The 13,677-nt window shown below is 39.1% G+C and overlaps 1 protein-coding gene across 6 annotated transcripts in view; it reads left to right on the top strand.

Annotated features, from left to right (window-relative positions):
• The window catches only part of sdk2b (sidekick cell adhesion molecule 2b), a 262,786-nt gene that overhangs the window by 169,199 nt on the left and 79,910 nt on the right, over positions 1-13,677 (top strand). The window lies entirely within an intron of this gene.

Below are 13,677 nucleotides of genomic sequence, written 5' to 3'. Positions count from 1 at the left end.
ATGGTTCCAGTGGTGTCTGTGTTATGGAGCTTTGGCAAGTGAGGATTCTGACAAGTAAAATCTATGAGCTGTAACCTCCTACAGCAGTCTTTAATTTTACTGCGGCATATCTGCTAGAAAGCTTTTAGATGAAATGAAATCACAATGCAGTTGTAGTTTACTTCCTTTTCTAGTCGCGTGTCGATGTGCATGTTATCCGATTGGAAATTTTAAAACCATGATACAAACTGAAGACTTTTACTTAGATTTAGTTGCACTGCTACAGAGCAAAGTGTAAAACTAATTTTCTAAGGCTAACAGCTTCAAACTGCACAGTAAATACAGACGTGTGCCTCACGTTAGAGATTTTTTTTCTTTTTTTCGTTTGTTTGATCAGCATTAATCTTCAAAGCTGTATTGTATTATAGGATTATGAAAGATTAGAATTCTGACTTATAGTTTTTTTCTTGTTTGTTTGTTTTTCATTTTCTCTGGACAGTGCAAAAAATATATCAGGGACTACAGATAAAAATTAGCCTTTTCTATACTGGAAGCAATATATGTGTTGTGCATTCTTCCTAATAAACTAAAACCGTGATTTCATTCTAGCTATATCACAGATGTTGTCGCCAGATCACCATATTGGTAGGTCCAGTATGTATCAAGTTTCCTCAGGATTGTTGGGAGATTATGCAGCATGATTGAAAACGGGCACTGTATGCTGGAGAGCACCTTACATAAATCGAATGGATTTTTCCCCCCCTATAAAGTGAGAGACGAGAGTGGCTCACTAAGAGCAGTGGAGGGCTGAGTGTGTGTTTTGAGTGCCCACTTCTGGACACATACTCATCAAACAATGGGAGACATGGTTACGGGGGTGGGAGGCATATCTGTCAGTCACAGCACAGCCAATACACTTGCATTTGAGGAAGCTGTCAGTCACCCAAGAGTGCAGTAATGGTATGGTTGTCACCAGAGTAGGAGGCTGGAGTAAAAGGAGGAAGACGAACTCATTTGGTAAACTGGAGGGAGAAAAGCTGCCGCTTCCGTGAGACACTACCTGTAATCGCTACCTACAGACTTGACATAGTCAGTGTGAGGCTACAAGGATTGTGACTGAATTAGTTAGCTATCAGGGCTATTTATGTTAGGATTATTTTTTTAAGTAAAATAAAAACAAAACAGTTTGACACGATTTCAGTTTTTCATCGCGGCACATTATCCTGCTGGAAGCAGACAGACAACATCTTTTATTTTATTTTTTGGTCTGCTCATAGCAGTCTGGCCATTCTCCTCTGACTTCTGGCATGAACAAGGCATTTTTGCCCAGAGAACAGCTGCTTACTGTATATTTTCTCTGTTTTGGACCATTCTCCATAAACCTCAGTAGCGGTTATGTGGCAAAATCCCAGTAGATCAGCAGTTTCTGAAATACTCATGCAAGCCATTCTGGTGACCTAAATGACCTTTCCTCCCTATTCTATTGCTCACTTTGAACTTAACCAGGTCATCTTGAGCATGACTACGTGCCTAAATAAGTTGGTAGCATGTAATTGACTGATTAGATATTTGGTGTACCTAATAAAGTGATCTGTAAATATATGTATTAACAAGAATACGCTTGCAGAAATTCTGTTTGGGTAGATTTTCAACATCTTTCAATCCTGTTCATTTTTCCCTGTTCACAAAAAAATATATATATAAAAAAAAGCTTTGTAAGCTTTCCCTGTACCCTTTTGACATTTTCCTCTTTCAGTTTTTAAAGAAGTTTGTTTACTACAAACACTCCCTAGCACACCTGTATTGAAAAAAATGCTCTACTTCAACCTCCAACCACTGAAAGAAGAGTGGAAAAAAAGAGAATCCGATAATAAATATTTTTTACATCGACTTTAAAATGCTTTCTACCTGAACATGGGAAGAAAGTTTTTGTAGTTAAACTTGTGACTAAACTTTTGACTCCTCCGAATAATGAATGAAAGCACATTATCAGTTATCGCTTAACCTCTTCTAGGCTTTCTAAATGTCAGCAGCACACAGCTTTGGATACATCATGCTATGTCATCGCAGCCAATCATCCTATTCTTTTGTCATGTATTCTTGTTATAACTTGCAAGCGTTCACACGCCAATCCATCTAGAGTGTTACGCAATGCCACTTATCTCAGAAAAATCAAAAAGACTGAAGTATGCTTCTTCATGGAAACTTCCCGTGCACCCCATGCATCCCACTTACCAGCAGCTTCTCTGATGTATTTTTCTTTTTTGTAGCATCACCAGACCTAATTTTAAGCTCTGACTTCCTCCTGCCAACCTTAAGATTTGCAGCACCTCTACCTGAACAGTCAGTGGCTGATTTGTCAGCCGTGGCAATTGGTTGGTGATACTTCTCTATTGCCCCTAGAACATTTCCTGGTAGTTAGGCAGAGAACAGGGATGAGTTCTGCATATTTAATCATTTTCTCCTCAATCACTCCTCCTTGAGTCAGCTGCAGCGCTTTTATTGCTCGAGCCCACAGTCTGGTCACAGAATCAAGTTGCAAATCTCCCTTGTGTAACAGAGCCTCCTCTCCAAGTCCGCCTACAGTTTGCCCCTCGTATCGGAGGTTTTGATGCTGGCATCTTGCTGGTGGTACCAGCCACCTCCTTCTCCCTCAGGAACTGGATCTGATTCTTTTTTTTTTTAACTGCTTTATTGTTTCTCCACTTGAACCAAACAAGTTTTGTAGTATAGTTTTTCAGCATGGGTGGAGGTTTTTGGTATGTATGGCACACTGCCATGCCCGTGGCAGCTTGCAGACATTTGATGTCTGATGAATCAGCACGCTTCCTTCTGCACCGTCTCAACCATCCATTTTCTTTTTCTTGTGCATTTCTCTCTCAGATTGTGTAATTTTTGAAATCTCTATATTTTTCAGGGTTTTTTCATTTTTTGGGTGGGTTTTTTTGTCCATAAATAAGTGGTGTATGTCCTTAAAAATACAGTAAGTACGATTGTAATTATTCTTCAAAATGAGAGACTTTTTAATTGCAGAGATTCTTGGTCCACACTGCTCCGAATGTGTAGAAAATGAACAGTATGTGAGTTTTAAATTGTCATTTGAGGCTTTCGTGCTCTGCTTTTTTCCATCTGCACTCCTCAAGACGTAAAAGTTTGACGTCTTTGAAAGGTGTGAGCTTCATGTTTAATGTGAGAGTCATTGCATATTCTGTGTTAAGACAGCACACACACACGTGTTTATTAATAACAAAAATAACTGTTATTGTCTTCCATTGTTTCTGGTTACTTTGTTTTCTGACACTCTTCTTCTGCCTCTCTTCTATGACGAGTTTCATCATGTTTACAAGAACCATATTAAAATGACAAAAAAAAGCCAAAAAAACAGAACAATATTTGAAGCAACATTTTTCTCCTTGGTGCTTGTTTGCTAAATCTAGAAGTCTGTAGGACATAATTTGACAGTAAACTCATTCTGCACAATATATAGAAGCCTCAGTGCCCACTGCCTGCAGCCCCCTTTGCAATAAAATATCAAGTCCTAATACTCACCCAAGGCTTCTGGCTTAAGAGGTTCTGTGTGCACTGATGTAAATAAAACCCTTGTTTTCCCCCATAACCTAATCCTTGGACTTTATTATACACTTTAGAGGATGTTTTTGTACCTCCAGCCTTATAATCAGCGCTGCTCCAACCCACTTTCATCTTTTCATCCTCCTCTTTTATGCTTTATCCACTTTCTCTCATTCTTTCCTCTGACCTGGCTGTACTGGCACAATATAGTGTGGCTTGATCACAAATAATACTCAAAACTCATTAATGAAAGATTATGGTTTCTCTGAATAGCCACAGTGAGCTTTCATTCGGTGCCCGTATAGGCTGTGGTACAAAGAGCCAAACACAAAAGGAACAAACATTGACCCCTGCAGGAGCATGAACGACCTTAGCCAGCCTTTTGTGCTGTTATTTAAAGACGTACCCTTGACAAAAAGTAACGACCCCACTACTAATAACCAAAAAAGAGGAAATGTTTAAACGAGAAAAATCGCGGAAAAAAATAAAGAAAAGCTAAACCTGGCTTGATGTGTTCTCGCATTAAACTAATGCACATGTGTGCCTTCCTGCTGCTTTGGTTCACCTAACACTTGCATTTGTAGCCGGTACAATCAGCGAGAGGAAAGGAAAACAACGACTAAGCTAACCATCCTTGCTATGAGAAAACATAGCAGGAGGTCAAAGAAGAATGTATGGTATAAGGTAAGAAGAGCTAATTGGCTTGCTGAGAAATGAAACCAGTGCCATCTATTCAGTTGGCTTTATATAGACTTGCCCTTCGTTAGGTGAGTACAAACAGGACAGAGCAATGATCATGATGTTTATTGAGGGGAGGTGGAGTAGCGACTCACGGCGTGAGTGTTTGTGCATGTATGTTTGCTTGTGTCGGGAGAGGACAGAGGGTGGTCTCCTTGTTTATATGTATATGCCTTTGTCTCAGTGTGAGCATCAGCGGATGAGTGCGAAGTTGCCAACAGAGACGGGGATGAGATGGATGAGGTGGGCGATGTGTGTGTGCATGCAGCTCTGCTTGTGTCAAGAGCCCAGTGGCATGCCTCACATTGTGTGTACTGAGGGGAAAAAGTCACCAGTGAGTATTTGCCTGCTGCTTGCATTAAATCACACAGATGTGCATCTTTGTACCAAAAAAATCAGCAGGCAAGAGTAGAAATATGAAGAAAAACAAGCAGTCTACATTGTGCATCTTTTTATATGAAAGATGTGAATCTAAGAGATCAAAAAGGAGAAATGAATAATAAAAAATACAAAATAAAAAGATTATCATAGAGAAACCCATGTTAACATGACATTTATTTAGGCATCTTCTTTTTTTTATCCTTCCAACAAATAACTACTGCGTGGCAATAACAGAGGCTGACTAAAAAGCCAATTGTAGTGCATTAAAAGCCTTCTAACAAGGCCATGAAGTGGAATTGTTTCCTGCCACACTCCAAAGTGAACAAGTATTGAATTGGGCGAGAAGCTGGATAATGGCCTCTCCTTCAAACTACCTCAGCTATCAAATGCTCTCCGTATTGACCTGCACTAATCATCTTCACAAAGTGGCAATTTAGACAATTATTCCCCCAAATTTCTCTTTTGAAATAAGTATTTTATCAAATGAATTCATATTATCCAGCACACTGTGCCCACACTCATCTTGAGAAGATTTTAAAAGGCTTAAAGGTCAAATTTGTAACTGTATTTTTTTTTTGACCGTATTCATTACAGGTCTGACTTTTAAAAGTTAAAACAATGCTACTTGGGTGTTTTTCAACTGATGCCAGTTGAACGTTGAGGCCAGGTTTATCTCTTGTCTTTCCAAACAATGATCAAATTAGAAATTAGAGTAAAAGTAAATTTTTGGTGTTGGAACCCATTGGTCAAAGAAAAAATAACAATTTAGGGTCTGCCTACACGTCTCATATTTACCTGTTATCATTTTCACTTTATTTCGGAGGCCGTATGATGTCTTGTTGTCAGTAAACTCCTTTAACAGTGGACCAATGGACCTTTGCAATAGCTGTTTTTAAACTGCATCACATGTGGTACCAATTTATGTACCCAAAAGTTATAAAAAAGACAACTTTCCCACTTTTTTCATTATTATTTTAACATTTTAACACCTAAAAATTCTGTTTAAGTTTAGGAGAAAATATCTTTTCTCTCCGAGTAATATTTAGTGGAATTTATTTGTGCAGATTACGCACAGTTAATAGTCTGTTCAGATAAAAATAAATTCATTCCACAAGATTTGGCAGGCTGAAATCTTACGATGGTGGCCAAGACCAGTGTGAAATGTGTTATTTTGTGGATGGCTTGTCGTCATCGCAGTTCATTCACACACTGAACCATAAATTTGGCTCGCTAAACAACAACGCATGCATATTAGGTTTAAGTTCAAATCGTAGTTTGGCAGTGTTTTGGTGTGTACGCGCGCGAGCTTGCTTCCACGTTCACTTACTTCATACTGGCTGTAGCATACAGAGGAAGTGAGCGATAGGAGTATGGTCCTCTCTTTTCTTCCTTTGTCTAGCCTTCCCCTGCTGTAACCCATCCATACATTATTAAGTAGTAAAGAACATTGTTCCACAGCGTTAATTTTTCAGCAGGCCAGGGGTGGACTGCAGATACATCCCATCCTTAAACCATGGGTTAGTCAGGTTGCTGATGCATACTGTCTCATATAGAGTTCTGTGTATATCAACAGTGTGTGTTCATTATTTCCCCTGACTGCACTTTTTCATCATACAGCTCAAGTGGTGAGCGTTTTTTCTCTTCCCTCTTTTAATGTTTTAGAATGACCTAATTCTTTACCTCATATAAAGAAGTCTTCACTGACATATAAATCAACATGAAGTCTTGCTGTACAGTACTTCAGTTTGGAGCATGCAAGGTAATCTAAGATGTTTCATGCAGGATTTTTAGCCATATGATACTGACGCATGAGATGCTTTTCAGCTTTATTGTGTCCCATAATACAGCAATTGATTTGGCTCCATAAACATCATAGCTTAATATGCTCAGTGTACTGTGCCCTGCACTCCACCACTAAGGAGATTTTTCTTTCTAGATCTATTGGGAAATTAAACCAGCTTGTTCCTAAGTAAGCACATACAGGCACACCAATACACATACATACATTTTTTTTTAATTTTTTTTTTGTAGAAACAGGAAATTACACAATGGTGACATGCAACAGGGTGGCATTTATTGGCGCACAACCAACCACATTTTCCTTTTATTTCTTGTACATAACCTGTTTTTTTAAATGTATGTAGCTCTGTTTCTTAGCATTAGCTGCTTAGTCTAGATTTGCAAGTCATTATTGACAGTTGTGAAGGATTGCTGCAGGTTAAGTGATAAAAGTAAGCATACAAGCTGACGGCTTAGCCTGTCGTTGCTAAAGGTTAACTCATAGATTTATGAATGCCACCTCTCTTTGCTGAGACCGTTTAAAGAAGTAGACATTTTTGATATTTTAGTTGCTGTGATTTATTGCTATCCCTTCCCCATATTGGGTGGCATGAGAACTGAGAAAAGAACAGTGAGTGATGCTAGTTTTCACACTTTTTAAATATTCATGTGCTTAAAAAAAAAGAGCTCTTCGGCTTTTCACAGCAATGTATTGTGTTATTGTTTTTAATATCCCACACCAGTGTTTTCCTGCCTTTGCAGATTGTCAGCCATTTGAAACAAAGTGAGAGGTACTTGCAGCACATCATAATGTTCCAGTTTGCTGAAGTCAGAGAGCTTTTTTTTCTCCATTCACTGAGAAAGCGAAGATATCTCACAGAAAACACGTGGAAGGGAAAAATTGATATAAATTAGAATTAATGTGCTGTCTTGTAGCGTCTTACATAGCGCCTTCTTACCACTATGTATGTAAATGGAAATGACATAAACATAATAACATCAAATCTGAAGAGTGCTGGATGTAAATAGCATGCGGACATCTACAAAGAAGAATATTTAAACCTACAATAAAAAAAGGGGTAAAAAAAAGAATCACTTCTGATTGGAACCGGGCGTCTTCTCTTGCCCACTGAGAGTCTGTCTCCTGGACGGTGCAGGGGTCTTTTGCAGTGCTGGAGGGCTTCCAGTTGAACTAAAATCGTGAGCGGAGAGCAGACCAGCAAGAGTAGAGATTATTGGCTGGCAGGGTGGTCTCCTGGGAAATGCAGTTCTGCAGGCAAAGAGGAGGAGGTGTCACTGAACCATGAATGAAACAAAAAGGGAGCCAAGAATAAAATAGTGAAGCTTTTTGCTAAATCAAGATGTGTCTCCTTTATGTAGTATGGACATGATATGTATGTGCATATGAACAGAACTGTGAGCCGCTCACTGGCTTTGTATCGTGAATTTGTGTACAGTATGTGTAACTGTGTGGACACAGGCTAGTGGAAACCAGCAGCTGGACTGGATTTGAGTGTCTCTCAGGGATGAGCAAAATATCAGTCAGCACAACCACACACGCCTGCCAAATCTTCCTTTCGTTCTCTCTCTGTGTCTTTCACGCACGCACAAACACACACAGACACACACACACACTCAAAATATACAGTTTCGTACTGACATACATTCACTGGCACAATCTGGATCATTTCCCTTTCAGAGCGCACACGGACACACACACACACACACACTGAGCAAGAGGGCCAGAGCAGTGTGCTAAATAAAATTAGACAGTAGAACAGATTTTCACACCCAGCGGGACCATTAGCAGCTCAGTTAGACCACCAGCAAACTTCCATCCTCATCAGCATCACAAACACATTTTGACACCTGCCATGAAAGAATGGCATGCACACACGGTGGGACACATACACACACACACACACACACACACACACACAAAAGCACACACACCTACACATGCACACATCATTTAGAAACAAACAAATCACATGTGGACAGATACATACGAACGCTTAGACACCTCCAAACTCACATTCGTTCCACATTATAAATCAACGTGTGGCAGTAGGTTTATGAAAATGGACTGTAAAAGCTATAAGCAAGCACCTGTGCGTGAGTGCATGAGTTTGTCTCTATGTGTGGGGCCCCCAGGCTGCAGCTGAAATATGTATGCTGTGTCCGGCAGCGTTGAGCCCCTGAGGATTGAGCTAGGAGGGAGGTTGCTACTCATGGCTGCCACTGCAGCACCACAGCCTTCTGGGAGCTGGAAAGTACTTCGTTATCTGTGGAAATTCACTGCTCCGTTTTGCACTGGCCACAAAAAATCTGAAAAAAAAAGAAATGTCATCTGTAAAGCCGCTGAGCTATATTGACAGGGACTTGCATCTATTCAAATGATGTGCTTTCACGAACCTTATAAGAGGATAATTTTCCTTGAAAATGGACACAAGTACCTGCTTTACCTTTATTTCAATGTGTATTTCATCGTCATTTGAAATAATAATAATGATCCAGAAAGAACTCTGCCTATGGAGGTCATGGACACATTATGCTGAAGGGGAGTGCGTCAATGATCTGAAAAAAAGAAATCACATTGCCAGAAAGCAACAGTGAACAGATAAAGTTTAAAAGCTGCAGACTTGTGCGGAAAGAATATGTTTGCCTCACAATTACAATCTTCAGAATATTTTTATACATATTATGCATTTCTGTATAAGTCAAGTATTTTAAATCATGTTTATATGTTTATATGTGTGACATTAGCACCTACAGACTGCTCTTTAAAAAATTAGATGTTACATGTGCAGCATCAGATTCACAAAATCTTGTTTTCTGATTTAATCAGATGGTCGATGGTCTTATTAATTCACTTACTTCTTATTTATGTCCGTTTAAATCATGTCCTGTATTTCACATTGCTCCACAAAGCACCTTTATTTTATGTGCTTCATAAATAAACCGACTTAAAATGGTGTTTTGACCTTTTTAAGCTAGCCAAAGGTATTTGGAGTGAAATAGGAGAAATATTCCTGACTATAGGTCTTGTTGTTTTTAAAATTTAATAATATGAGTTCTCCTAAATTATGAATTCTCACCTCAGGGCAGGCATTTGTACCTGGCACCTTTTTCATTAATGAGAGAGCTGATTTAATTGACTGTGCTGCAGACTCGGTTTTGAGTCTGCATTTGACACACTACCCTTCACCTTTGCACACTTATATATATGTGTGTATACACACACACAGAAACATGCAGTGCTTTGAGCTGGCATGGCCCCAGGGAGCATCTCCTGGCATGGACTTTGCTGTATGCAAACGAGGGGGTCTCTAACACCCAGTAATCCTTTGTATTTTACAGGAAGCATGCAGCCGAATAGTGGAAATTTAAGTTGGGTCTAGTCTGTCTGCGAGTTCATTTGTAGCACTGTTCACACTAATTGGAAGTCTATAAGAGCTTACTGGTGGCATGAGACAGACCATCCAATGTGTTTCCTAAGCCTTTTTATCTGCGCTAATAGCTGTATACAGTATGAACTGTAATGGCAAGATCTCAAGTGGGTGGTATGTCATTAAAATCTCGATACTTCAGTTCTCATCTTTGTCTCACAAAGTGATAGCAACATGCTGCACATTTATACCTCCTGTAGTTGTGTGAAAATCATTTCCTCTGAGAAAAAGCATTGATTATTTTTAAAAAAGCATCATTAAATCCTGTCACATGTAAGTGTGTACAGTATTAAAGTGTCAGGAAATTGTTGCTATAGTTACTCCATGTTGCTAAAGTGCTGTCAGCATAAAGAATGTATAACCAGCCATGTGCACAGGAAGCACAGATTCCCATATGGGTTAATTGTGCATCAGTCTGTTGGTAATGCTACGGGTCACCGGTAGGGGAGGACTGCATTCCTGCTTTCTACTCAAAAAGATATGAGCCGTGTATTGCTTATTACATTATTCCCCTTGTGATCCCACTTTTGTTGTAATTATTATGCAGAAAGCACAATTAAAACACGTTTCATATTCATATGAGAAAGAATTGCATTTTTAAGACAGGACTGTTATATATTATCAAATGTTGCCATTATAGATGGCAACATTTGTGTGTTTTATTGAGAAATATAATTGCCCTTTATTTGCTCTCCATATTTAAGCCTGGAGACCCACCAGAACACCGGTTCAGATAAAACTCAGAGTTCTTATTAACATAAAACATTTATATTTTTTTTGATTTGTTGATTTTTTTTTACATGGGGTCATGTTGTATGCAATGTTTTGATTACTGATTGTTAACAAGAAAATATTAATTACTTGCAGGCCTAAGTTATTATACTCCTAGAGTGCTTTCTTTTATACTGGCACTGCATGTGCTGATTTTACTGTTAGATAACACTGATGAGCTCTTATGGACGTCCTAATGAGAGGAGCTACTGGAGATATCATCAGTGATCAGTGTTTTCTTTGGCCTCACACTGCCCTGTGCTTGAATGGATATGTGTTTCTGCGTGATACAGTGCTTGCTTTTCATTTGCATGTGCCCCCCACCCCCCTTCTTCCCTCTTTTTCACGGCATTGCTTCCTCTTGTCTCTTTCCCCACTCCACTGCTTCCTCTCACCTCGTGCTCTTTTTATCTCGCCCTCGAAGATAAAAGCAAAGCGTGCATCGCGAGGGAACAATTAGTCTCGACCATCTCCAATAACTACTGTATGTCTCAATCACCCTCATTCTCAAACTATCTCCTCCAGTGCCAGGCATAGCATTAACCCACACTGGAGAGGCCCTGGCACTCCAACTCGAGTCTATTTTACATTTTATCTCTTTTTTTTTGCATCTGCTAAGCCCTCTGTCTGCCATCCTCATCGCTTATAGATCATTCACTCATTTTTTGTCTTATATCACTTAACCTAAGTGTTCATTTTTCTTCTCATTCATTGTGTATTCTGTCTTTACACTGACAAAGACTTCACAGTGTGACTTTCTGTTAGCTGTGTCTATGGTTTGACTCTACTTTTTATGCCCCTGCTGTACGGAGGCTTTCTTCGTGTTTGACTAGATTAAGGGATCAGATTTTAACAGAACGGAAAGGGGCTCACTTCTGAAAATGCTCAGTGGTGATGTGAGTCGAATTTGGCAGATAATGCTGTGTGTTGGCTTGCTGAGTCTCCTATGTCTTCTTATATTTGTTATAAATATTTATGCATGTCAGCCTGGTCTATAGTCTAGCACAATACTCAGGTTATCAAGTGAGAAGTCAAACCAAAAGCTGTTGATAAATATGCATCAACAATTTATGAATATTCATTATTGAATCACTGAAGTGTGTTTTTGCACTTTTGATCTTCCAACAACTACCATTCATTCCCTTATCATTTTTCTTGATGTTCTTCGTTATGTAACTTTGTATCTGCCTCAGTCTATCACCTTGGATCTTGACGACCAAGGTATTTCAGAAATGTCTTCAACATAGTAATTAAATCTGCTTTATATTTCTCTGGAATGACATGATTAGTCATCTGGCTCTTTCATAACTTGTCTGGAGAATACACGTGGCTGCGCATTCTCGAGGTCCTCAGCTAAAATACAGTAAAATAAATAAGATGCTTGTTTTTTTGTTTTTTTAAATGTCTTCTTTTTTTGAGGAATGCTTATTTGACTCTCTGATATTTTTAGGATATGCAAGCCTGTTGGGACACTGTGTGAAGTGCTTAATAAAAAGTGGATTGTAATCATTAATTAAGTTGCAAATTAATTAAATGTTGTGTCAGGTAGTTTAAAGACAACATTATCAGATGTTTCAAACTTGTGAAATGGTTTCTCATTTTGAATTTTGATGTGATCTACGTGTTTAAAAAAAATTAAGAACCTTGAAAAACAAAGAAAAACCTTGAAGGTCTGGAAATCTATTTATGATGAGTAAAATAAACAGTTTTTTTTTTAGTGAAGGACAAGAAATTGCTAATCCAGATTCTACATGTATCACAGCAGCTTTGGTCTGTAGTCTGGATTACAGGCTGTACTGCACTGCCTGAACTTTTGATCTTGTGGACAGAAGTTTGTTTTTAGCAGCGCTGTTCATCTGTGTTGCATTTTACTGTAAGGGCATGTCCACTCAACTTTTATCTGTGAATATAGCAAAAAAAAAAAAAAAAACTAGATGCAAATGCAATCTATATTATGTTCCTCCATGATCAGGTACTGTAACATACATACATTTAGTGTGAAGAAGAATCTTTAGTAGTTAATCTAAGCCTGTGATTTAAAGCGAAATGCCTGTAAATCATCTTTAGGCTTCCGCTGTTTAACTTTCATCCCCTATTTTTCTCACCATTCCTTCACTCTTATCAGTCTACCTCCAGTGGATTTGTCGAGCCAGAATAGAGGAACAAAATATCAGCACTATAGATCATTTTGACAGTTTAATTTCAATGCCTGATTATCAGTCAATTTGATAATTATATTATCCAACCATCCAATTAATGTGTTCTATATTTACAATGATCATCAAGTAAGCGGTCCATTTTTGCATCATTTATTAAGGGTGAGACATTAGAGCCACGAGAGACCTTGACAGTTTTGCTGTGCAACTTCTTGATTGAGATATAAAAATCACTGTGTGTCTATTGCGACGTTCACTATGGGCACCACCCTGCAGAGAGCTTCTCGCCGGTCTTCCTCAATCCATTCCGTCACACTCAACAGAGCGTGTTCAGGAAACACAGAAGGAGCGAAAAACAGAGCGATACAGAGTGGAGGCGAACAAATGATGAAAGGATTTCATGCCTCCTCCTTGGCTTTACTCCTCTCCTGTCTGCTCTGTCTAGCTCGGAGGAAGGTACTGCACTGTGCCAATGAGCTACTGACACACAAGTGCACAGAGCAGGAGATGCAGGATCAATCCTTCATGACTTGATGCTTCTGCTTCCTCTTCGCGGTTAGTCAGACTTCTCTGAGACATTAAGAGCAAGTCAAAATCACCCACAGCAGACAACAGTGCATCGTATCAGATTAGGTAGCTCCGAATGGGACACATTCACAGAGGGTTTTCCATCTGGAGTGTGTTTAGATGCCAGTGATAAATAAATGCAACACAGTTTACTTTGTCTTAAATGAGATCCCAGCATCTGACCATAGACAATCTGTAACAGTCAGAGAGATGTAAGCATCAGTTACATTTGGCTCCCTGTTTAAGTGTATTTGAACAGTTTCTGAGGACTCTGTGCTTGCTTCTTG

Source organism: Oreochromis niloticus, linkage group LG8 (assembly GCF_001858045.2).
Source record: "Oreochromis niloticus isolate F11D_XX linkage group LG8, O_niloticus_UMD_NMBU, whole genome shotgun sequence".
In the NCBI taxonomy this organism is placed as follows: Eukaryota; Metazoa; Chordata; class Actinopteri; order Cichliformes; family Cichlidae; genus Oreochromis; species Oreochromis niloticus.
Note: the sequence above shows the minus strand (reverse complement) of the source record. Positions and strands in the feature narration are given on the sequence as shown.